The sequence below is a fragment of the Emydura macquarii genome, unplaced genomic scaffold (genome assembly GCF_026122565.2).
Source record: "Emydura macquarii macquarii isolate MOO-44397 ecotype Brisbane River unplaced genomic scaffold, CSIRO-AGI_Emac_v2 contig_968, whole genome shotgun sequence".
Classification (NCBI taxonomy): Eukaryota; Metazoa; Chordata; order Testudines; family Chelidae; genus Emydura; species Emydura macquarii.
Genome location: NW_027131105.1, coordinates 4,205,702 through 4,228,930, shown reverse-complemented (window position 1 = coordinate 4,228,930; position 23,229 = coordinate 4,205,702). Strand labels below are relative to the sequence as shown.

General features: G+C 41.2%; 1 long non-coding RNA gene across 1 annotated transcript; it reads left to right on the top strand.

Annotated features, from left to right (window-relative positions):
- Positions 1-427: 427 nt before the first annotated feature.
- On the top strand, positions 428-23,013 carry LOC137150464 (uncharacterized). Its single transcript, XR_010918977.1, has 3 exons — positions 428-512; positions 11,473-11,553; positions 22,764-23,013. It is a non-coding gene; the product is annotated as an uncharacterized lncRNA (long non-coding RNA).
- The last annotated feature ends 216 nt before the right edge of the window (positions 23,014-23,229 follow it).

Here is a 23,229-nt window from a genome sequence, read left to right as displayed (position 1 = left end):
ATTTGCTTAGAGCTAAAACTTTCAAGCCATTATCTGCAATATTGTATTCCCTTAAAATATGGGTCTGCAGGATAAGGAGCCAATTCAGCTATTAATGTACCTGGAACCCCCCCTGCCTCCCATTAATAATAAATATCAGCTTCACGTGCATGTGATGCAATGAGTATACATCCCCAGCCCTCAAGTACTTGTGAACTCTGACCCAGATTGCCAGAGGAATTTAGGTGCTTATCTCTCCGTGATGGGGTGTCCACCCCACCCAGGATTGACACAGGCTAAGGTGGCTGGATAGGCCAATGAACTGCCCAGGCTGCACTTGGAGGTGGAACCAGGGAGCAGAGAACTAAGTGATTGCAAGCAGGCCCATCTGGGTAGGAACAGGTGGAGCCTATAAAGCCAGGTAGCTGGCTGTAGGGAAGTAGGCTGCAGTTACTCCGTGAGTGGAAGGAGTTGGCAGGCTGGCTGGCAGGCAAACCCGAAAAGGGGGAAGTCCTGGGAAACAGCAGCAAGGGGTAGGCTGGTACAGAGATGGTGGCTGCTCTTTATAGGGTCCCTGGGCTGGAACCGAGGGTGGGCGGGCAGGCCTGGGTTTCCCTACTAGTCACTGGGAAGCAGCAAGTGTGTTGGAGACACCAGCCAGACAGCAGGTCTGGAAAGATTGTGAATTCCCTGGAGGAGGGGAACATACTGACCTGGCTGGAGGGCCAAGCCACAAAGAGGAGACAGCAGTTCCTGGAGTGAGAGGGGCTGCACGGTGAGACCAGACTGGGAAAGACATCAGTGGAGAAGGAGCACAAGCTTGGCAGAGCTGATTCCTAGAATAGCCAGCAGGAGATACCACTGTGGTGGGAGGACCCCATGACACTCCCATTGAAGTCAATAGGATTTAAATGTCTAAATACCTTTAGTGATCTGGGTGCTTGTGACAGGTGACACCAACTTCCAGTGATCCTTCAGTGGATGGTTGGTCAATAGCAGAGATACTTTCTAATAACTTGGGGGCAGAGGGGCAAGGAAACCTGGCCTAATTTTCATTGGGGCCTTATGTCTGATCTCTGAGTATAGCTTAGTATCCTGTCCACGGGCTTGACAAACTTTGCTGCAGATTTATGTAGGGATGCCAGAGCGCACATTGTGTTAATGAATAAATTGAAACCTTCCAAGGATGAGCAGTACATGGGCACATGGAAAGTATTTGGAGGATCCAAATAAATAAATAAATTTAACAAATTCAAAGGAAGGCTTGGACAAACTCTTTTCAGCCATGTGGAAGGCTGACTCACAGCTCATTGTTATATCTAAGCAAGTGTCCATGTTTCCTCAGCAAAGAAAAGTCCCAGGTAGCAATACTGGAGAGCTGAAACATCATAAATCTTCCAGCTTTCTTGTTCATCTCAGTGATGAACCAAGCCTTCTAGCATCTCTTTAAGTGCTGGTTAAAATCTTCCTATCCATTATATCACCGTCTCAGGAGTTTTTGGTGGGCTCTGTCAGGTAGCCATTTTGTCTCTTCAAAGCTGAGTTGCTTCCTCAGTGTTATGTGACACAACCCGCAGCATATTTACTGCATTATTTCAAATGACCCTAGCCACTCTAGAGAGCGTCATTTGCAGGCTAGAAAGTTGTCATGGAGGGCAAATTTATCCTGCCCCCTTCCCCACCCCCCTTGAAAAGGAGTAGTAAAATATGTACCAGATCCTCAATTTTGTAAATTGGTGTCATTCCAATGTTTTCAATGGAGCTATGCCGGTTTACACCCGCTGAGGATCTGACCCAGTTTGAACTGGAGAGGAATGTGGTAGTGAATCTTGTTCATAGTACTTAGTATGAGGTTGTCTAATAGATTTTTTTTTAAAGACTGTTTTGGGGGGGGGGGGGGACTGAGATTGGTGGTGCTCTCAGACTATTCAAGTTAATACTGTTAATTAGTTAAACAGAAGATGCAGTTATGCTCAGAGCTCTTTGCATGGTTCTGTGAGTCAGTGATGACAAATGATCGTTAACTTCAAGGTTAAATGGCAGGAGATAAACACACATTATGTGGATGGTAAGCTGTTCGGGCCAGGGACTGTCTAGTACTCTGTTTGTGCAGTGCATAGCATGATGGGGCCCCGCTCTTCAGTTAAGAAAAAGTATCATAGATGGGGATTGAAGCATGACATTTCCCATAGTTGAGTAATTACTAACTTAGTCCTGGGTTACTCAATATTCATGAATGTTAAATCTTTTACTCTGCTTGATGATCAAGGTATTTTGATTCCTGTTCTGTAAAGGGATTTATATTTGTAGTGAATTCTATTTAGTAATAAGCTCAGGGGGATGTTGCCATTTAAACTAAATCAAATATCCTGCCAACTAACTACACTGACATAGGCACCTGTCAGTTAGGTTCCTAAATCCATGTTTGGACACCTGCCTGGTTTTTAGCTTAGCAGTGAAGGGGATCCTGTTGGGTGCCTGGAGGCTGATGATGATTAGAAAATGTGCTTATAATAATGCTGCAGAGATGTGCAGCACAGAAAGACATAAGTTCAGCCTAAGTTTTCAACAGTGAGTAGTGATTTTGGGGTGCCATAATTTTAGTGTGTCTAATTTAAGACCCTCCTGCTGGACACCTGCTCCCTGAAAATCAAGATTCTTTTGGGCACCCAAAATCATTAGTCATTTGTGAGACCTACATGCTTGATCATAGAATGTAAATTTAATTAATCACTTTGTTATACAGTATAGATCAAAAAATTCTTGCTGCTCAGATATGGGGAAGATATAATATCTTGGTAATATTCTAAAGGAATTATGAAAAGACTATCTAATTTCATCTTCTACCAGCAAGACCATAGTTGTTTAGTTTGGAGGAAATCTTTGTTTTGAGGATGTTTCCATGTTGGCTGAGACAATGGTATCCTAGGAAGATCATAAGTTTAAAAACCTGTAGCAAACTACACTATTTCTCCTTACAATCCTTCCTATGCAAACATCTTTATCTAATGCTAAATTCCTTTGTTGGAATATTTTTCTTGAGAACAAAGATTCTTTGAAAAGCAGCAGCCTGCTGCAGTTAAAATGCTTCAGAATTAACTTACCAATTTTCACTTTGCAAATTCAGAAATGGTCTCAGATACTTGAAAAGTATGAAGAAGTGAGAAATTTCATGTTAACTGCTTGATTTCTTTTTCTAATTAAATTCATGGCAGTTAATAATCTCCACAGCTCCTTAGAATTTCACAATTTTGCACAGGATCGTTTTTCCAAATTCTGTTTTGCTTTCCTTTTTTCCTTGGGCCAATCCCTCCCAGTAATAACATATTTTTCATATCTGTGGAAATGCCCTTTGTTCTAACAAATGCTCCACTTCCAATTTTCTCTTGTGAAAAGCTCTTTCACAAGCCTTTTATTTTAATGGGAAAAGTGAAAAATTTGAAGAAAAGCTGTAAAACGATATTTCCTATCCTCTCCCTCTGCTGGATTTGCCAATTCTTTTTTTTTAAAAAAAGCACACTACTCTGAAAGCAGCTCTTTGACCCTTCTATAAAGTACGGTAATTTATCTTCCTGGCTCTTCTTTTCAGGGATGATTAAAAACCCACTTAAGGAACTTCCGTCCCATTTAAATATTGTGGGTTTGAAATTCCCAGAAGAACCAACCTTTTGAGTTTGAAGGGAAAGAGCATTCCCTTTTAGGCTGGTTGGTGTGGAGAAGTATTTGGCTGTTTGCTTGGTGTCTCGTCAGCCAGATAATCAGATTATGGTATGTGGCTCAGCAGCAGTGAAGGAAAGGAAGTAGCAGACAGGCTGTAGTAGCAATATCTGTCTTGTTCAGAATGCGGTGGTTTAATGGCACAGGGAAAAATCAAAGAGCAGGAAGCAGAATGTGTAAATGGAGGGGAGAGATGGAGTGGTTGCAGCAGTAGAAATGAGAGTTTGGCAGATGAAAGACTACGATTATTTGGATCCCAGCAACTCTGTCCCTGAAATCCAAGAATTATTTTATTTTTAGGTGTTGTACAAGCACAAAGTAAAGAACAGTCCATGCCCTGAATTGCTCTTAGAAAAACAAACAGACTTCTTTGCAGAAAGGGGTACAACATACAAATAAAGTGGGTCTGTTGATGGCTGGCCATGTTGCAGTACATGTTTTTAATAAGGTATGTAGGCTACTCGCAGCTGTCCCTCTACTTCTGAGAAGATTGCCAGAAGAAAGATTTAAAAGGCTGAATAAGGGAGACAGAATGTTGGTGAGAGAGATGAGTAGTTAGGAAGGGATGAAGTTACAGGAACAGGTGGATGGGTTAGCAGGCAGCAGGCAAGAAACTTCAGTGTTAATCACCAAAATGATCTCACTATGGTAGAGAGTAAGAGGGAAGGCCTGGGGCCAAAATCCAAGAAGAAGGTGGATGAGGGAGTAGATAACATCTGGCTGGAGTGGTCTTTGGAAAGAGAGAGGGGATGGAGGCAGCAGGGATCTGAACATTCTATCCAGGGGTCCCCAAACTTTCAGCTGCCAGGGCCACATCCCTTAGTCTTGCTCTTATGGTGGGCCAGAGGGGCTCCTCCTGGCCAGGGCGCTGGGCCTACGTCACGTGGGAGAAGGGTGGGGGGAAGAGGCTGGGAAGGGGGGAGTGGCCGCCGCATGGCGCTGCTTGGGGCCGGGGGCGGCTCCTGGCCAGGGCACTGGGCCACGTCACGTGGGAGAGGGGTGGGGGAAAGGGGTGGGGCCGGGAGGGAGGAGCGGACTCAATTGGTACGTCAAAATGTGTTGGCAGGCCAGATGAGGCCCTCGGGCCATTGCTTAGGATCCCTGTTCTAGTCCTTTTGTGATGACTCTGGGGAAATGGGGTGAGAGGGGGAGAGGCTGCTATCAGAGAAAGTACCTGCAGAGGTAGTGTCATAAGGGATAATCCAGGTGTAGGGGTTTGCAAGGAGATGAAGAGAGTGAAGGGACTTTATGAAGTAGAGTAGGGCAAAGAGAGAGGAACAAAGTCAAGATATTTTGCTCTTGGGGTCCCTAGATAGCTCAGCGGGATGTGATCTTTTCTGTGGCAGGGATTCACTTTCTATGTTAAAAACAAGTTCTAGCAGGTCTAACAATGATTTGAACAAGAAAGAACCAAACATTCTTGTAATAAAGATTACAAGAAAATGATTGGGATATGGTATGAATCAAAGCAGTTTCTTTTATTCATTTATTTAAAGATGTCTAATATTTTAGTACAAAATCTGAAATTCTGTGACCTACTTTGAATGCCAGAGCTGATGCTTGTTGACCAAGACATTGTTTCACTTGACAGGTGTGTTCCTAATAAGGCCACTCAGCATTCCTTAAAAAAAAAAACGGTCAACAATGAGCGATGACCTTCTAAGGTCAAAACTTCATTAATTACAATACAAAAAGGAGAGCAATTCTCAGTAGTGCTATAAGTGATGCTAATAAACACTGGTTACTCAGTGGGTCAGAGGATGCTTGCTCGTAGGTGTGCAAACCAGACACAGGATGGAAACAAAAAGAATAAAACATAAATCAGGAGCGTACCTTAGCTAGGAGATAATGAAGATACACTGCCTGCATAACAGCAAGGAAAATCCTTGTTCTCAACACTTTGAGGCATCAGGAAACGTTAACTAATATTTAAGAAGGTAACCAGATATGAGGTGGTTAAAGCAATAGCCACATTTGAGGCAAAAGGCTAATCTCTTGGATCTCTGGTAGCATCACCTGGTAATTAGGAAGGCTCGTCCAACAAAGAGAAAGTGGAGCTAATGAGTTCTAAGAATGATAATTAACGCTTTTCAGATTAAAGTACTGTGCAAACATCGATCATAACATCACTCTGATACAGGTGGTATTGCCTGTTTTACAGCATGAGGTTAGTGACTGGCGTCACTGAGATAGTCAATAGCAGAGAGCAGATTAAAAGTTGGGTGCTTCTGATTCGCAGACCTGTGCTTAAATCCCTTGACAAGGAGGCAAAGTTAGAAATGGTCTGAGAAAGTGCAAAATTGAGGAAAGATTGGATACAGCAGGCACACTTGCAGGAATGATAGAGAAAGTGCAGGCAGCTGAGAAACGTTGAAACAAACTGAATTTACTCGGTACATTTAGTTACTTCACTTTTTTGGCAGTAAAGCATCACTTAGAAAATAATATAAGTTAGGTTCTTCAGGCCTGATGCTGATTTCCCTTCACGTTTATATCAGTAATTACGTTGATGTCAGTGGAGTTACTCCTCTTTCACAGTACTGTGAGACTTGTAGTGTCCCTTCATCCGGGGTTCTGACTGTGATGATCTGATACCAGCAACACCCAAACTACATGTGAAAGGCATGTCTTGCACAGAGCAGGTCTTTAGAATTCCCATGAAAAAAGGCATCCAAGAGAGAGAATCTGGTGACACGGCCTCTAATCTGATTTCTGTACCATGCCCTTAAGATAGGGTCTGTGTGCTGAGAGCAACCCACTCCTCACTCATTGGAAAATATTGAATATAAGGGGTAGAACACTCTTTTTGCTTCCATCAGTGATGCAAGGTATAAGGAAATGGCACTTCTACAAAACATTTTTGGGCACAGGTCCCCCAAAGAGTGAGCTCAATGGGACTACTCATGTGACAAGCTAAGTATGTGCAAAAGTGTAAGCAGTTAACTTTTGTCAAGTTTAAGTCCCACACAATGTATCAAGCTTTGTTTCTGGATCAGACAATACATGTATGTACCTACACTGGATAAAAAGTAAAGTGTAGATGAGGCAGAACAAGGAATCTGATATTAATTTGTGAACGAAGAACTTCTCCAGCTAACGCTGGCTGTGCTAGGCTAAAGATGCCCCAGCCACTAGAAGCCTACCACTTTCAGACCAGCTAAATCACTGAAAGAAAAGCATGGAAGCATTTTGAAAACATCAGAGCTAATCTGATAATGACCTCTTGGCAGGTGATGAGCTGCTAGAGTGTGTCCCAAGCACATGCAGCTCACTGTGTGTTTCTAAGGCAGCAGAAATTACTACCTCCGAATTTATATTTGAGTAGGCATTGCTAATGCACCCATTACTGCAGTTTCCCAGAAAAGACTGTGTTGAAGTGATTCTTGCATGACACCAATGAAATTAATACACTTCTGAAAATGACAAACTGTTTCTTTCTCTGCTGATGACTATGGCATGTTAGGAAATGGTCTTTATGTTTATACTTTCAAAAGAAAGATGGCACTGAAGGTTGGAGCTGGCTGGAAAACTTAGATGAAAAGAAAATTTCAACACTAATCGGAAACACTTTAAACATCTTTTTAAATATTTTTGTCTTCCGTATTCCCTTTGAGCCAGCTCTACTGGAGAAGTATATAGAACAAGGAGCTTTTTCAGAGTGTCTTTCTAATTGCAGTTGGCCTTTGATTGGTTTGCAGTTTGTAAACTGTGTTGTCAAGGGTAAGACATGAACAACGTTTGGCGGTATCTGTGCCAGAACCAGCACAGCCCATGGCTCAGGTCCTGGGTCTTGACATAGCCTCTTTGTGCTGCTCCAGAGGTACAAAGAGACTGTGAAGCCATCCCATCTGGGCAGCTGAGACTGAGGACAAATCCCTGGGTGGCAAAGGGCCGGTGTATTCAGCTCTATGCAGCACCCTGGCAGCTGCTGTTGTAGAAGGTGTGTTGGGAGCATAGCTGGAGAAATGGTATGCCTAGAGTGTTTGTGTGCGCACCAGATGGTGTGCTTGCCCCTGGGCAGTGTCCATTTCCAGCTGACACAAGTTAAAGCAGCTCTGAGGTTGCTTTAAATTGCACAAGGAGATGAACCAGTGCCTGGCTAGCCCCAGAGATGGGGGTTGTGGGGTGACTCAGCAGTGTCAGCACAACTCAGCTGGACCCAACTCAGGACCTGTATTCCCCCAAACCTGTTAAATGGTCTGACTAGGTGTGGAGAAGGGACTATGTTAACTTGAAATTGTATGTGTCCGCTGTTGGTATAAATGTTAGGTGGAATTGTATGATGGGGTTTGTTATGAGATGAAGACAGAGGCCTGGTCTATGTTGCCAGTGAAATTCGGTGGCAGTCGACAGGAGTTACGCAAGCTATGCAGGATCACTTGATATTCACAGGCAAGTGTTGTAAGGCCATGTCTACCAGTACAGTGGTGCAGATGCAGTGCGTCTGGTGAAGACTCTCTATGCCGATGGGAGAGAGCTCTCCTGTTAACTTATGCTGCTTAAGGGTGTGGTTTTTTTTTTTCATGCCATGTCAGCAAGAGAAGCTCTCCTGCTGACATAGCGCTGTGCACACTAGCACTTATGTCAGTGTAACTTAATCATTCAGGGAGGTGGAATATTCACACCCCTGAGTGACATAAGTTTTGCCAACGTAGGTGTCAGTGTAAACATAGCCTAAGGCAAAGCTCAGAGTGGGGTAAGGGCTATCCTAGTGATCCAGAGACCCTGGGATGAACAAGGTATGTACTCTGAAAGGGTCAGATCATGACTCCAGGCAGCCATCCTTCTCTTGCAAAAAGTTTTCTTCATTTTCAAAGTCAGAAGTATCTTTCCTTTCCTGAAATGATTCCCTAAAATTGTCTTGTTGTAGAGACCCAGGCATCTCTCGTATTCCCTTTCAGAAGCCAGGGAAAAATATTGGCCCTGGTAACTCTCTATAATAACATGATAATCACCCCATTCATTTGTATTCACTGTTGTAGTGTTAGTCATAATGAACTCATTTGGCTCAGTGTCAAGCCAAGAGGGGATAACCAATTTTTGGCAATCAGCATTAATGGGGATTCACATATCTTTCATTCAAAATGGTTATATTCTTTAATTAGCATCAGAGCAACTCATAAACTCTCTCATTTTAATGTTAATAGAAGATTTAACAGTGTTGGACATAATTTGTCCTAGTGATTTCTGAGGGCACTTATTTATATCATTAGTATTGTAAGTCACTTGTGCCGTACAGCAGTAGCAGCTGAAATGGGGTTCGGCACCTGGCCAATCAGGCTTTGGCTCTTACGTCTTGTCCTAAACCCCACCCCCACCAGTCATCCCCGCCCCCATCAGGCCTGAATGTGTCTGTTCATTCTTCATACTCTAAACACTGGATTAATAATGCAAGTTTCTGAAGTAAATTAAGAAATCTGAGTAACACCTTCGTAATACTGGAGGATCCTCCTTGTGACTTGGGCACAGAGAGGACTCTCCACAGGTGGAGGATGTTTTGATAATGCTAACACACAAATAAGTGAGACTGATTTCCAGCTATGCAACTTGTAAGTGTTCAGTGATGCCTAGGGAACATGGCATAAGCTGGCACCTGGTCTGCCAGTGTCACAGTAATTCTTCAAGTCTGCTTTGGACTTAACTATCTTGAGTAATTTTGTATTGTCTGCAAACTTTTCCACCTCTCTGTTTACCAGCTTTTCCAGATCACTTATGAATATGTTGAACAGCACTGGTCACAGTACAGATCCCTGGGGGACACTACTATTACCTCTCTCCACTGTGAAAACTGACCATTTATTCCTACCCTTTGTTTTAACCATTGCTGATTCATGAGAGGACCTTCCCTCTTATCCTATAATTGCTTACTTTGCATAAGAGCCGTTAGTGTGGGACCTTGTCATTGCAATCTCATTCTGTCTTCCTTACTGGGTCAAAACAAGAAGGCAGCCTATAAATTAGATGTTGAATCCTTTGCAATATTGCAATGGGTACAGAGTCCATCATTCTTTGTGCCCCTCCCTCCTACTATACAGGCTTCCACTACCACAAAAATTGGTTGTTGCCAGCACAGCTGAGTGAATACTTTGCAGTTTCATATTTGTTTGAGCTATTTCCCCTCTTCCTCTGTTCATTATTTGTCCATGAACAGATTGATTTTCTTGAATTTATGTTTGAAAATATGTGTAGAATAATTTCAACAAGTTATTCTGTCTGTAGATCATTTGGAGCAATTTGTTGTCAGAATTTGTGCTGCATGTGTTGGTTTTGATTGGACTTTCATCACATGGTATGTTTCTGCTTCCTAGTTGTGTGAGCAGAACTGAATAGAATCCAAGACTCACTTAAGCAGATGGTTTCTGAGAACATTTCCATGCATAAATTCATTTGCTAGAATATGTATTGAAAATGAATACAAAAAGGGTTTGAACACACTTGAAGTTAATGAGTTTAAAACCTCAAATAAATATTCACTGAAACTTTCGCAGTCTTCACCTAGCTGTAGTTACAAACCCCACATGACATAAATTATAATAAACATATATTTCCCCAATCCTAAAGAGATTATTATTTTGGCAGTTCACATCTTGAATCTATTTGTAGTTCTCTCTTCTTCTGTCTCATCCCAATTAACTATAATTTCACAAGAGGTGATGTGACTTGCAGGAAATAGGAGACAAAGTGGTCAGGTTGCAAAGGATGACCAAAGCATAGGGGGCTATTCCAAAGCATGACTTTCAGCATAGGGGTCTATTTAATCTCCAGAAATATTTCCAGAACCCCACTGAAGTCAATGAAAAGATTCCCATTGCATTCAGTAGCCACTCAGTCTCTAACTGCAGAAATTGATTATCCTGAAGTTCTTTTCATCATCTAAAGATAAAGTATCTATCTCTTTGAGAGCAGTTTAAACCAGTGATTGTAACATCTACAGGGGTTTGCACGCTTCATCAGGAGACCTCTTTTGAAAGAAGGTATCAGAATGGATATACAGGGTGGAAAGGTAGTTAAGAAGTCATCCCAAATGCACAGTGTAACTATAACCAATATTCAGATCACAGCCATGTACATTAGCCAAACTGGACTATCATTACGCAAAAGGATAAATGGACACAAATCAGACATAAAAAATAAACCAGTCGGAGAACACTTCAATCTCCCAGGACACTCTGTCGCTGACCTGAAAGTTGCTGTACTTCTCCAAAAAAACCTCCAAAAACAGACTTCAAAGAGAAACTGCTGAGTTAGAAATTATCTGCAAATTTGATACATTCAAACTGGGTTTAAACAGGGATTTGAAATGGCTCTCTCATTACAAGTAAATTGCTTTGATCACCCATTCTCACCTCCTACTCAATGGTTGTAATTAGGCCTCAAGTACCTGGCTTTTATCCACCTACCCCATTGTTCTCTATGCGCTTGTATATGTATATAATGCCTCCTATATATGTTACCTATTTGCTGTATCATTTCTACCTATTGCATCTGAGGAAGTGAGTTGAGGCTCACGAAAGCTTATGCCTGCTGAAATTAAATTTGTTAGTCTTTATAGTGCCATTGAACTCTCATTGTTTTTGGAGATCACAGAGGGGATTTCAGATATAAGGATTTGCCTTTCTTAAGTCATCTGAGGCACAAATTCCCAAACCGGGGTCAATGGATAACTGTTGTTGTGCGGAGAGCTGGCTGATCACATGGAGCTGGTTCCCCATCCTTGTTTCTAGCTGCTAATCTGTGTTAGACAATAAAACGTTCACTTAACATTTTACTTTTCAGTGCAAGACATTGCTGTACCTGCCACAGACATCTCTTGTGATTCTGAAGGGGAGAGGAGGTGGTCCACGTGCTCTTGATTTGGTGAGGAGATGGTTTTTGTAGATGGGAAGTGTCTGAGAGACCATCTCTCTATTTACATAGGATCCACACTGTGAAAACCTGAAAACCCTAGTCTTAGGGAACAGGGCAAATCTCAGCAATGAATCAGAACTTTGTGAAACAGACAAATTTCATATTAAAGGTATTTGTGCAAACATCTCATGTGGGTTCAGGCTGTATGGGTTTTTGGAAATTGATTTTCACTGTGAGATGTTGGGGTCAAATATCCAAATCAAAACTGTTAAAATTAGTGAGTTTAGAACTGGTAAATTTTTCCCAATTTTGGTTTGAAACCCCCCTCTGGAAAAAAGTTTTGTATGTTTTTCAAATATAGCTTTAGAGCTGGTCAAAAAATTCCAAGATTTTGACAAAACAGATGCATTTTTTTTTTTTTTTTTTTTTTGCATAAATCGTAAGAAAATTTCTGCTGTCCAACTAGCTGTAATTTTGGAGTTGCCTGGTTTTGCATTTTTGTATCATAACCATGCAAAACCTTTATCAACAAGGTATCTATGCAAAATCAGAAGTTAACTCAGTTTCACTCAAAAGATTTGTAAAACTTTTAGCAAGACAATTTAACTAATCTGTTCTGAATGTTATATTAATCACTGCAGGAAAACAGACTTAATACACTTCAATCAGGGTCACTTTTGTAATAACTTCTACTACTACTCCAGTAAAACCCTTCTGAGATAGACTGAGAAGTTTAATTTTCTCTCTCTCTCTCATACACACAGACAAAGCAAGTCTATTATATAAATGAATTATTGGTGCTAAACATCACTACACATTACCAGTTATTCTTGATGGTAGTGCTTATTTCTTAAAGGCATATAAACAGTCAGGAGTTCAGAACAGGATCTTGTATTGTGCTACTGTTCAGGGATATGGTTGGAGTAGGGATGGGAGCACACTTTTAGGAGAACTCAAATTTTAAGAGAGATGGAATTTGTCTTGCTCTACCATAGTTTTTTCCTCAAATGTGGCCATGGACATTGCTAGATGTATTGCAAGCCAGAAGTTAAAAAAAAGTTATATGTCTGAGAAATTACTATTTATATACATGTGATTTTACATCCTTCCCCCCACCCCGCAATGAAAATTTGCTCCACAGCCTCCAAAGGTGAGTGCTTTATCTGTCTCAATAGACTTTTACTCAGAAGCAATTTAATAAAAGCTTAGGAAATGTCTGAAAAGCAGAAATTAATGTATTTTCTCTCTTTGTTAGGTCACCAATCATTGTTTTTTCCATTTTGTTCTCAACCATTCATTGAAACCAATCTCTAAATACCCATTTTAGGCCAATTTATATATATGCCAATTTGAGCACCTAAATTTGGTACCCAAATTTTTTTAAAAAGCCTCAGCATGCACTGGATGTGTGCCATTGCATAGCCAGAAATTCAGCAATCTGAACGTTAATTTAACTTAAATAGGTGAGCCACATTTTTCTACTTTCCCAGCTAAGATATATTCCTAAGTGATCTCCAACCAGGCAGAACAGGCTCTCAACTTACAAGAAAAAGTTATAAAGGAAGGCAGCCCCAAATGAGTTACCAGTAGCAACACTGAACCATAGCAGATAATTAACAAACACCACCCATTTCATGGTTTGGATTGTGAGTTCACCATTTAACAGTAATAATTCCAAATGCAATGACTGCAAGGGAGTCAAAATTTGAGTCTCATCAATTAGCATAAGGCTAGCAGGTGAAGCCAAATGGTTTAAGTGGCTCGTAAGAATTCTGAGCGTGTTTGCTGTGATACAACACAGTTAGGCTTGAAATGTCTGAGTAATTTGCAATATATATGTTTAAAATCACAATAAGACATTATAGTGTGAGAGTTATATGAATTTGCATCTAATTTTGGTGATGGGGTAGCACTCAGCCAACACATTAAGTAGGAATTAGGGCATGAATTATATTGTACTGTCATGTCATATTGCTGGTCTTTGAATGAGCTTTTTGATCTTTGCTCATAAATCAAGTTCCTCTAGACAGAAAAACTATTGTGAAGCGGAATAATAAGAGCTTACATTTCAGAGGGCTGCCCACCTTTTCCTCCACATTAATCAGATCAGGCTGCCCTAAGACCATTCTCCTATGGTGCTGTTAAAATGTTGTATGTTTGGCAATGACAAATGAAATCAACACTTCTATTCAATTATTTAGTTTCCCAAAGCAATCTTGTATCCATCTTCTAAGAACCATTAGTACTATGTATGAAGGGCTGAACTCCAACAGTAAGGACAAGTCTTTAAACCTGCTCAAGGTAGATATAATTTTATGAATACCTAAACATCAAAATCAGTCATGCTACATAGCTTAAAAAAAGTGGTGTTTATGGGCCTGATCCAAACCCACTGAAAGCAGTGGAGGTCTTTCCATTAACTTCAGCGGGCCTTGGTTCAGGCCCCATGTCTGTTGGAAGGCTACTTGAGGAGTATTTCCTCTACACCCAGATCAACAGGTTTGAAATCAATGGGAGCTAGGCACCTAAATACTCTTGAGGATCTGGGCCGACATAATTAACACATGTTGGTATGTGTCCTCCCATTTTACTGTCTGTCCCTATTTTCACTGCTGTTGAGAATGAATACTTTAAGGTGTAATTGAATGCTCTAGGCCATACATAATATACACACAGCAAAGTAAAGGTAGCTTACTCCCTAAAAGGCTGTGGGGGAGGGGATGGCGTTGGTGGCAGTTTTTATAAACCAAGTCCCAATTTAAATAAAAACATAGAAAGAACTTTAAAGCACAAGCAACCGATTTTTATTTATTTATTTATTTCTTAAATTGTGTACATTGGTTTCAGGGTCAAGATTTCCAAAGTGGCCTCTCTAAATGTATAGCCTCAATGCTGCAATGCCCAGGTTTTGTAATCTTGTTGGCATGGGTAATTCTGCTTGCAGAAATTAAAAGGCTGAGATATGGCCACTTCAGAAAATTGGCCCAGAAGCTCATTTAAAAAAAAAAAAAAGTCTCTTTTTTTCACTAGAAGTGGACTTCAAACATAATATACTATGAAGTAAACATAGTATAGTAGTATAGTGTGTTATAGGTTGTCTTTACTCATAGTTCTTAACACCTAATTAAATAAAAGGATAGTTTAATTCAAAGAAGCAAAGCAATAGATTTCCTCTTGTACTTCCCATGTTCAGCTGGATTTTTCCCCCACAATGATTAAATTACACATTTCATTTGGCTTTCTGATACTTATGAACTTACAGATGGTAGAAATTGTGATGTGGGTGAATGGACAGTATTTTAAGAATTGGCTAGAGAATTGCTTCCCCTCCTACTTGCCTCTGTTATATAAATATATTTTTTAAAAGTGTTCAAACTAATTGTAAAAGAATAGCATATGTGAACAGTAATAGTATAGCACAGTGAAATATATCCTGAGTCCAAGGGAATAAAAGATAAGTAGCCAATTTTTCTCACATGAGAGGAAAAGCACTTGTATTTAAAAAAGAAATTAAATCTACTACAAATGAATCTGTCTTAATGTTCATATTCAGAAACTGCGTATCCAATTGCATTTATACTTCTCTGAGGGCTGCAATCCAAAACAGAAACAGCATAGGCTCAAAAAGCAGTGTTTCCAACTTGATTAGCCAGAATCCATGGAGATAATTTAAATAACAGCATTGTCTGCAGATTCATATGCAGTTTCCTACCTGTGGCTCACATCTACCTACAGCAAAAATGAGCTCTTTGTTAAATTGCACTGCACCGTGCTGTCTTTCAGTGAATCAAGTGATGTGAAATAGTGCAAAATTAAGTACGTTGTACACCATGTCCACTTATTCTACAGGGTAGATATAATCTCTGTAATTATACTATAACCACATGGCAAGTACCATGTAAATACATAGTAACAGCATGTTTCTGCAGCTTGCTTGTTAATTATGCATTGTTACCAAGTAATTCAAAGATAAATTACCATGGAACTTACAGCTTTTAGCTGTTTGAGGGCTCCTAACTTTAGAAACCTGTATAATAAAGTAGTTCATACAGCTACATTATTTTTTTATCAGTTCTGCACTGGAATGGGGAAGGGACATAGTCTACTTTTTCTCCCCCGAAACACCAGAGATTCAATGAAGTTACCTTATTAGGTATCTTTAGTCATGTCTCTATGGTACGCTTGAAAGGCAAAGCTACTTTGCAATTTCTGTTTAGGGGTCTGGAGGAGTTGAGCAAACTCCTTCTTCTAACAAATGCATTTATATCAGTTTGAAAACTCTATTTATTAGTCATCCTAGCAGATATCTTATTGGAAATCATTCACACTTGTATCCAGTGAAACTAGCTATGTTTTTCTGACCAAAGACTGAGTTATGCAGGCTAACAGGAAGAAATCATGGTCCCATTGACTTCAGTGACGCTAGCATTTCACCCATGGAGTTGACTATCAAGCAGCTCTTTAAACAGCTTATATTGAATTACATAGGAAATATATGGAGAGGCACAAGAACACCTAGGTAGCCCACCTCAACTCTACTCCATGGGCAGAGTTACATTATTCCTCCATTTGTAGACTATACTGTATAATTGAATGTCTTAATGGTATTTGTTCAACCAAGAGAAAACCATCTTTTCTAGAAATTTGCTCTCCCCAAGGCAAAGCTTGCTTCTGAGCTATGATTTTATAATGGTTTGGTTGGGCTTGTCCTTTGTTATAGGACTAGTGTTTGATCTCCATGACTGTTTCTCTTTTCCTACTTCATTACATTCATTTGTCCAGGTTGAACCTAGAAAGGGCTGCTGATGGGTAAAACTGCTGCTTTAATTCTGAATAGTCTGTCAAATTTAATTTTCTCCCTGGCAACAGGTACTGAAGTTTTGGTTATTTATGCTGCAGAATTTAAGCTTTAAACCATCCACTGACTTAACAGTAACACACTTTTAAAAGAACTGTATTAACCTATTGCAAGGAAGAAGTTTCCTTTTCACTGATAATTTTATGTCTCTATATATTGAGTTTAATACTGACAGGAACAGTAGGCCGTTTACAGTTTGGGGTTTTAAATAACGTATTTCTTCTTCTTACTTATTATTTGTTTTATCATAGTGCATAGGAGCCGTAGTTATGGACAAGGATTCCATTATGCTACATTCCGCACAAACACAGAACAAAAAGATGGTCCGTGTTCCAAGGAGCTTGCATTCTCAGTATAAGACAAGAGTCATCAGATGGATACAGATGGGAGAGTCCAACGAAACAATGAGACATTCTTGGTCAGCATGATAAATTGTGATATCAGTGCATCAATGGCTGACCCATGGTCTAGTTTTTTGTAGGTATCATGGAAAAGGAGAGTTTTAAGGAGAGATTTGAAGAATAATGAGGTATCTTTGCGGATGCTGAATTATAGAATATTAAGATTGGAACGGACCTCAGGAGGTCATCTAGTACAACTCCTGCTCAAAGCAGGACCAACCCCAACTAAATCATCCCAGACAGGGCTTTGTCAGGCCAGGCCTTAAAAACCTCTAAGGATGAAAATTCTACCGCCTCCTTAGGTAACCCATTCCAGTGCTTCACCACCCTCCTAATAAAAAAGGTTTTTCCTAATATAAAACGTAGACCTCCCCCATTGCAACTTGAGACTATTGCTTCTTGTTCTGTCATCTGCCACCAATGAGAACAGCTTAGCTCCATCCTCCCTGCCCTTCAGGCAGTTGAAGGTTGCTATCAAATCCCCCCTCACTCTTCTCTTCTGCAGACTAAACAAGCCTAGTTCCTTCAGCCTCTCCTCATAAGTCATACTCCAGCCTCCTAATAATTTTCATTGTCCTCCGCTGTACTCTCTCCAATTTGTCCACATCCTTCCTGTAGTGGGGGGCCCCAAAACTGGACACAGTACTCCAAATGTGGCTTCACCAGTGCCAAATAGAGGGGAATAATCATTTCCCTTGATTTGCTGGCAATTTTCCTATTAATGCAGCCCAATATGCCATTAGACTTCTTGACAATAAGGGCACCTTGTTGACTCCTATCCAGCTTTTTGTCCACTGTAACCCCCAGGTCCTTTTCTGCAGAACTGCCGCCTGGCCAATCTATCCCCAGTCTGTAGCAGTGTATGGGATTCTTGCGACCAAAGTGCAGGACTATGCACTTGTCCTTGTTGAATCTCATCAGATTTCTTTTGGCCCAATCCTCCAATTTGCCTAGGTCACTCTGTATCCGATCTCTATCCTCCAGTGTATCTACCACTTCCCCCAGCTTAGTGTCATCTGCAACTTGCTGTGTGCGCAATCCACTCCATCCTTCAGATTGTTAATAAAGATGTTGAATAAAACTGACTCCAGTACCAATCTCTGGGTCACTCCATTTGTTACCAGTTGCCAACTAGACATTGAGCCATTGATCACTACACCTTGAGCCTGATGATCTAGCCAATTTTCTATCCATTGTGATATGGTGAAGGCAGAAGGCAATAGAAGAGTGCTGGATGGGAGATATGTGAGCCCCAGAATGCTCCGGGCTTTGTTCCCTGCTGATTAACTCAGAGCCCTGGGGGCAATTAGGAGCAGCTGAGGCTGATTAAGGATCAGCCAGGTGCTCCATAAAAGGGCTCCGCCCCAAACACACAGGGCACAAGTTAGAGGAAGCAGAGGTGTTGTGCTGGGTGGAGTGGAGCGGAGCGAAGTAGCAGCAGCAGCAGATTGGAGAAGCGAAGTGGGGGAGAGCAGAAGAACCCCAAAGGAGGTACTGAGCCCAGGAAGGGGCGGCAAGGACATAGGGCCGGAGAGGCCGGAAAGACTGAGGGGGGAAAAGTAGCCCAGGGGAAGAGGCTGCAGCTCAAACAATACAGAGCCAGCAGTATACCGCTGTGGTTCATAGGGCCCCTGGGCTGGGACCCGGAGGAGCGGGTGGGCCCGGGTCCCTACCCCTCTCCCCCAGGGAAGACGGGGTGACGGGCAACTTCCTGGCCCACTACAAGCAGGAAGGTGCGAGACCCACTGAGGGAAGCCGGCCATCAGCCACACCATCTTATAGTTCATTCATCCAACCCATACTTCTTTAACTTGCTGGCAAGAATACTGTGGGAGACTGTATCAAAAGCTTTGCTAAAGTCAAGGTATATCACATCCACCACTTTCCCCACATCCACATAGCTAGTTATATCATCATAGAAGGCAATCAGGTTGATGAGGCATGACTTGCTCTTGGTGAATCCATGCTGACTGTTCCTGATCACCTTCCTCTCTTCGAAGTGCCTCAAAATGGATTCCTTGAGGACCTGCTCCATGATTTTTCCAGGGAATGAGATGAGGCTGACTGGTCTGTAGTTCCTCAGATCCTCCTTCCTTTTTTTGAAGATGGGCACTATGTTTGCCTTTTTCCAAACATCCGGGACCTCCCCCAATTGCCATGAGTTTTCAAAGATAATGGCCAATGCATCTGCAATCACATCAGCCAGCTCCCTCAGCACCATCGGCTGCATTGCATTCGGCCCCATGGACTTGTGCATGTCCAGCTTTTCTAAATAGTCTTGGACTTATTCTTTCACCACTGATGGCTGCTTACCTTCTCCACCCACTGTGCAGTAGTCTGGGAGCTGATTGTGTCTGTGAAGACAGAGACAAAAAAGGCATTGAGTATTTCAACTTTTTCCACATCATCTGTCCCTAGATTGCTTTCCCCCAATCAATAAGGGGCCCACACTTTTCCTGATCATCATCTTGTTGGTAACATACCTGTAGAAACCCTTCTTGTTACCCATCATGTTCTTTGCTAGCTGCAACTCCAGTTGTGCACATGCTTGAGCAGTATTTTTATACTCCTCCCTAGTCATCTGACCAAGCTTCCACTTATTGTAAGCTTCCTTTTTGTGTTTAAGCTCACCGAAGATTTCTTTAAGCCAAGTTGGTCGCCTGCCATATTTGCTATTCTTTCTGCACATGGGGATGGTTTATTCCTGCGCCATCAATAAGGTTTCTTTAAAATACAGCCAGCTCTCTTGGACTCCTTTCCCTCTCATATTAGCCTCCAGGTATCCTGCCCATCAGCTCCCTGAAGGAGTAAAAGTCTGCTTTTCTGAAGTCCAAGATCCATGTTCTGCTGAGGGGAAGTGCTCACAAGTGCAAGGGGCAGCATGGGAGAAAGTGTGAAGGTGTTTGTTTAAAAATGTACAAAGTGGAAAAGTGGATGTTTGTAGGCAGATGCTGACATCTCAATAGTGAAAGACAGATGGTAGTTAGGGCAGGATAGGCTGTGAACTGCCTTCAAAGTGAGGACAAGTAGCTTATGTTTGATGTGATAATGAAGAGGGAGTCAGTGGTGGGATGGAAAGAGAGGGGGGTGGCATGGCAAAGTGACAGGTTAGGAAAATTATCTTTGCTGCAGCATTCTGAGTGGGTATGAGCAGGGCAAGATAGCATTTGTCAAGGCAAGGAAAAGGAGGTTGCAGTAATTGAGATGTGAGATGGCAAGAGCCTGGATGAGAGTTTTAGCTGTGTGGTTGGATAGGAAAGGCCACATCTTAGAGATGTTATGCAGAAAGAATCAGCAAGTTTTAAACATAATCTGGGTGTGAGATCCTAGCGAGAGGTCTAAATTGAATATGAACACCCAGATTACAGGCTTGAGTGACAGGAGGAGGAGGTGTTGTCCGCAGTAATTAAGAAAGGTGGTAATGGGGAGGACTTGGAAGGGAAGATCAAGATCGATATGGCTAAAACAGAATTCTTAAACTGTTGGTTAAACATCCACAAGGAGATATTAGAGAGAGAAGCTGAGATTTTAGTTTGGACCAAAGGAGACAGGTCTGGAGTAGAGAGACTTGTGAGTCATCAGCATAGAGATGTTAGTTTAAACTTGTGGATGAGATTACCTGGAGATAAGGTTTAGAGAGAGAAGAGAAGGGGACCAAGGACACAGCCCTGTGGGACCACAGAAAATTGGAGGTGGGATGAGAAGGATCTTCTGAAGCGTACGCTGAAGGAGTGATTAGAGAGGTATGAAGAGAACCAGAAGGGGACAGAGTCATGGAAGCCAAAGGAGGATGAAATATAAAAAAGAAGAGTATGGCTGATGGTGTTGAAGGCGGGTGGCAAGTCGAGGAGGCTGAAGATGCCTTACTGGTTCTAAGATTTGGCTAAGAAGTAGTCATTTGAGACTTTGTCAAGAGCAATTTCAATAGAGTGCAAGGGGTGGAAGCCAGGTTGGAGTGGTCTAGTGTAGAATTGAAGAACAACTCCAGACAGTGATTGTAAACAGAGTTTTCAATGAGCTTAGAGATGAAAGGGAGGAGGACAATGGGATGGTAATTGGACAGGCAAGTGGGGTAAAGAAGTGTGGTGTTTTTTAAGATGGGAGAGTCTAAAGAATGCTTGTATTTATGAAGGGAAAGCACCAGAGGATGGTGGGTGGTTAAGGAGAAGAGTAAGGGTGTGGGTGAGAGGGGCATAAGGGTGATCGGGGATGGGATGGGATCACTGGGGCATATGGAGATGCTATAGGGAAAGAGTAGATGAGAAACTCTGGCATCTGAGATACAGGAGAAGGAGGAAAAAGTTGTAGGGGTGGAAAGGGGGAGAGGGAAGTTTACGTTGTACTTCGACAATTTTCTTTTGGAAGTGGAGCTGGGGGACACTTTCTCAGTGAATAGTTTGTCATAAAACTCAGTTCTGGGCTGACCAAAACTGGTTGCGAGTTCAGTGAATAGTTTTGGTTTAAAAAAAAAGGGGGGGGGGAAGAAAATTCCAAAAAAGTAAAAAATATTTTGACGTTTTCTAAATTAAATATTTTTTACTTTTGGTTTTTAAATGTTTTGCTTAGAAATTTAGCAAGATATAACCAAAACACCCTAAAAAAGGGTAACCATCCTCCCCTGAAAACCAAACAACTTTTAATTTCAGGTTGATCTGAAATTTTTTTTGGGGGTGGGGGTTATTTTAGCAAGAAAAAATTGTTTTAGGTCAACCCAAAACACGTTTTTTGGTTTGGCCACTGAACTGAAAAATCACTTCTCTTTCAAGCAGAGCTGAAGGAATATCAGGGAGATTCTGCTGAGAGAGAGAAGTGGAGGTTGGAGGAGGGGGAGGGTTTGAGGAGTGAGTCAAAAGTGATGAAAAGGCAGATGGGATTCAATTAAGTTGAAGTAGAATTATTTAACTAGGAAGGAGGAGAGAACAAATTTATAGTGGAGGAAATCAAGCTAATGTAAATTGTAATATTTATGATCCAATGTGTATCAGGTATCCTTAAACAGTGAACACATTAGAGGTGATAATTTCTGAGATCCCACCCCCTGAGGCTACTCAGTTCTTCAGTGAGAAAACTTCATCATACACCAAATCAAACAATATGTCATTTTTAATAGCAAAATTGTTTTTCAAGTAATCATTATATGGGTTTAGAATGAAGAGGGGCTATACATTCTCAGCTCCCCACTGTGTGAGATTAGTGCAGATTGAGGCAGATGAGTCCAATGGTTAGGGTTGGTACTGACTTGTCTTTGAAGATATCCTGGTTTGGAGGGGACAGATACCCTGTTCTTGGTTTACCCATTTTTAAAAGTGTTTTTATTGCCTCATTAATCCCAGTAAAGCACCAGAGAAATGCAGGAAACTGGCAGAAATTCTTAGAGCTTTTCTAATTGCACAGAGAAGAACCACCATAGCAATACAAAGTGAAATGCAAATGGTCTTTCTTCACACTTGGGGACCTGATCTTGCTCTTACTGAAGTCCATGGCAAGACTTCCACTGACTTCAATAGTAGAAGAATCTGACTCTAGCATCAGTGATGGAAGTTTATAATTCCTCTAATGCAAATGAAGGCTAAACACAGTGAATGGAGAAAATACACATTAATACCTGTTTGTTTTAGAGGGACGTTTCCTCTGAAACACACGTTATTTTGAGAGTTGCCTTTGCCAAAACAAAAAAAGGCTGAGATGGGAGAATCAATTAAAATAAAATCAGAAATCTCTCATAGAAATAGACAGCAGAACACTGCATTCAAGATCAGGACAGCTGCCAATTAAAAGAAATGTCAACAACTCAGTGGCAGCGATTTCAAAGAGGAACCTTTTTTCTCTCTCATATGCATTCTTCATGAGCAACATCAAGAAGTGTAACATGCTAATAGCTAATAACACAGAATATGATTCACTAACTGAATAATTTAATGCATATCAAAGGAATTATTTTCTCATTTTTCTTTTTTTAGATCCGATACTAAGCTGGGTAGTATCAAGTGATTGCAAGCGCATAGAATACGAGTCATCTTTGAATTTGTCCTTCCTGTAACGTAGCTTTGTTGTTTATATGGATGTTTGTTCATGGTTTAATGAACCAAGTATGTTCTGTCCTCATTATAAAGCTTGTAGTAACTGGTCTCTGATAAGATTATTGTACTGTAATGGCTATAATCTCCATTAAACTGTATTCCAGTTTCCCTGACTATAATATTACCACTTTAGAACACTCAGATGTTTGGCTCTCCTAGAATCTCTTGCTGTCTATCTTTTGTTCTATTTCTGTAGAGATATTGCTGTCTCTGGTTACCATTCTATGGTGTCTTGGTGCATCTGTCCACTATTTTCATTCCAAATATGGAGTGCAAACCTCTCAAATTATGTCCATTCTGATCCCCTGTCTTCAGGTGCTCAGACTTTCTGAAACATTGACCTTTT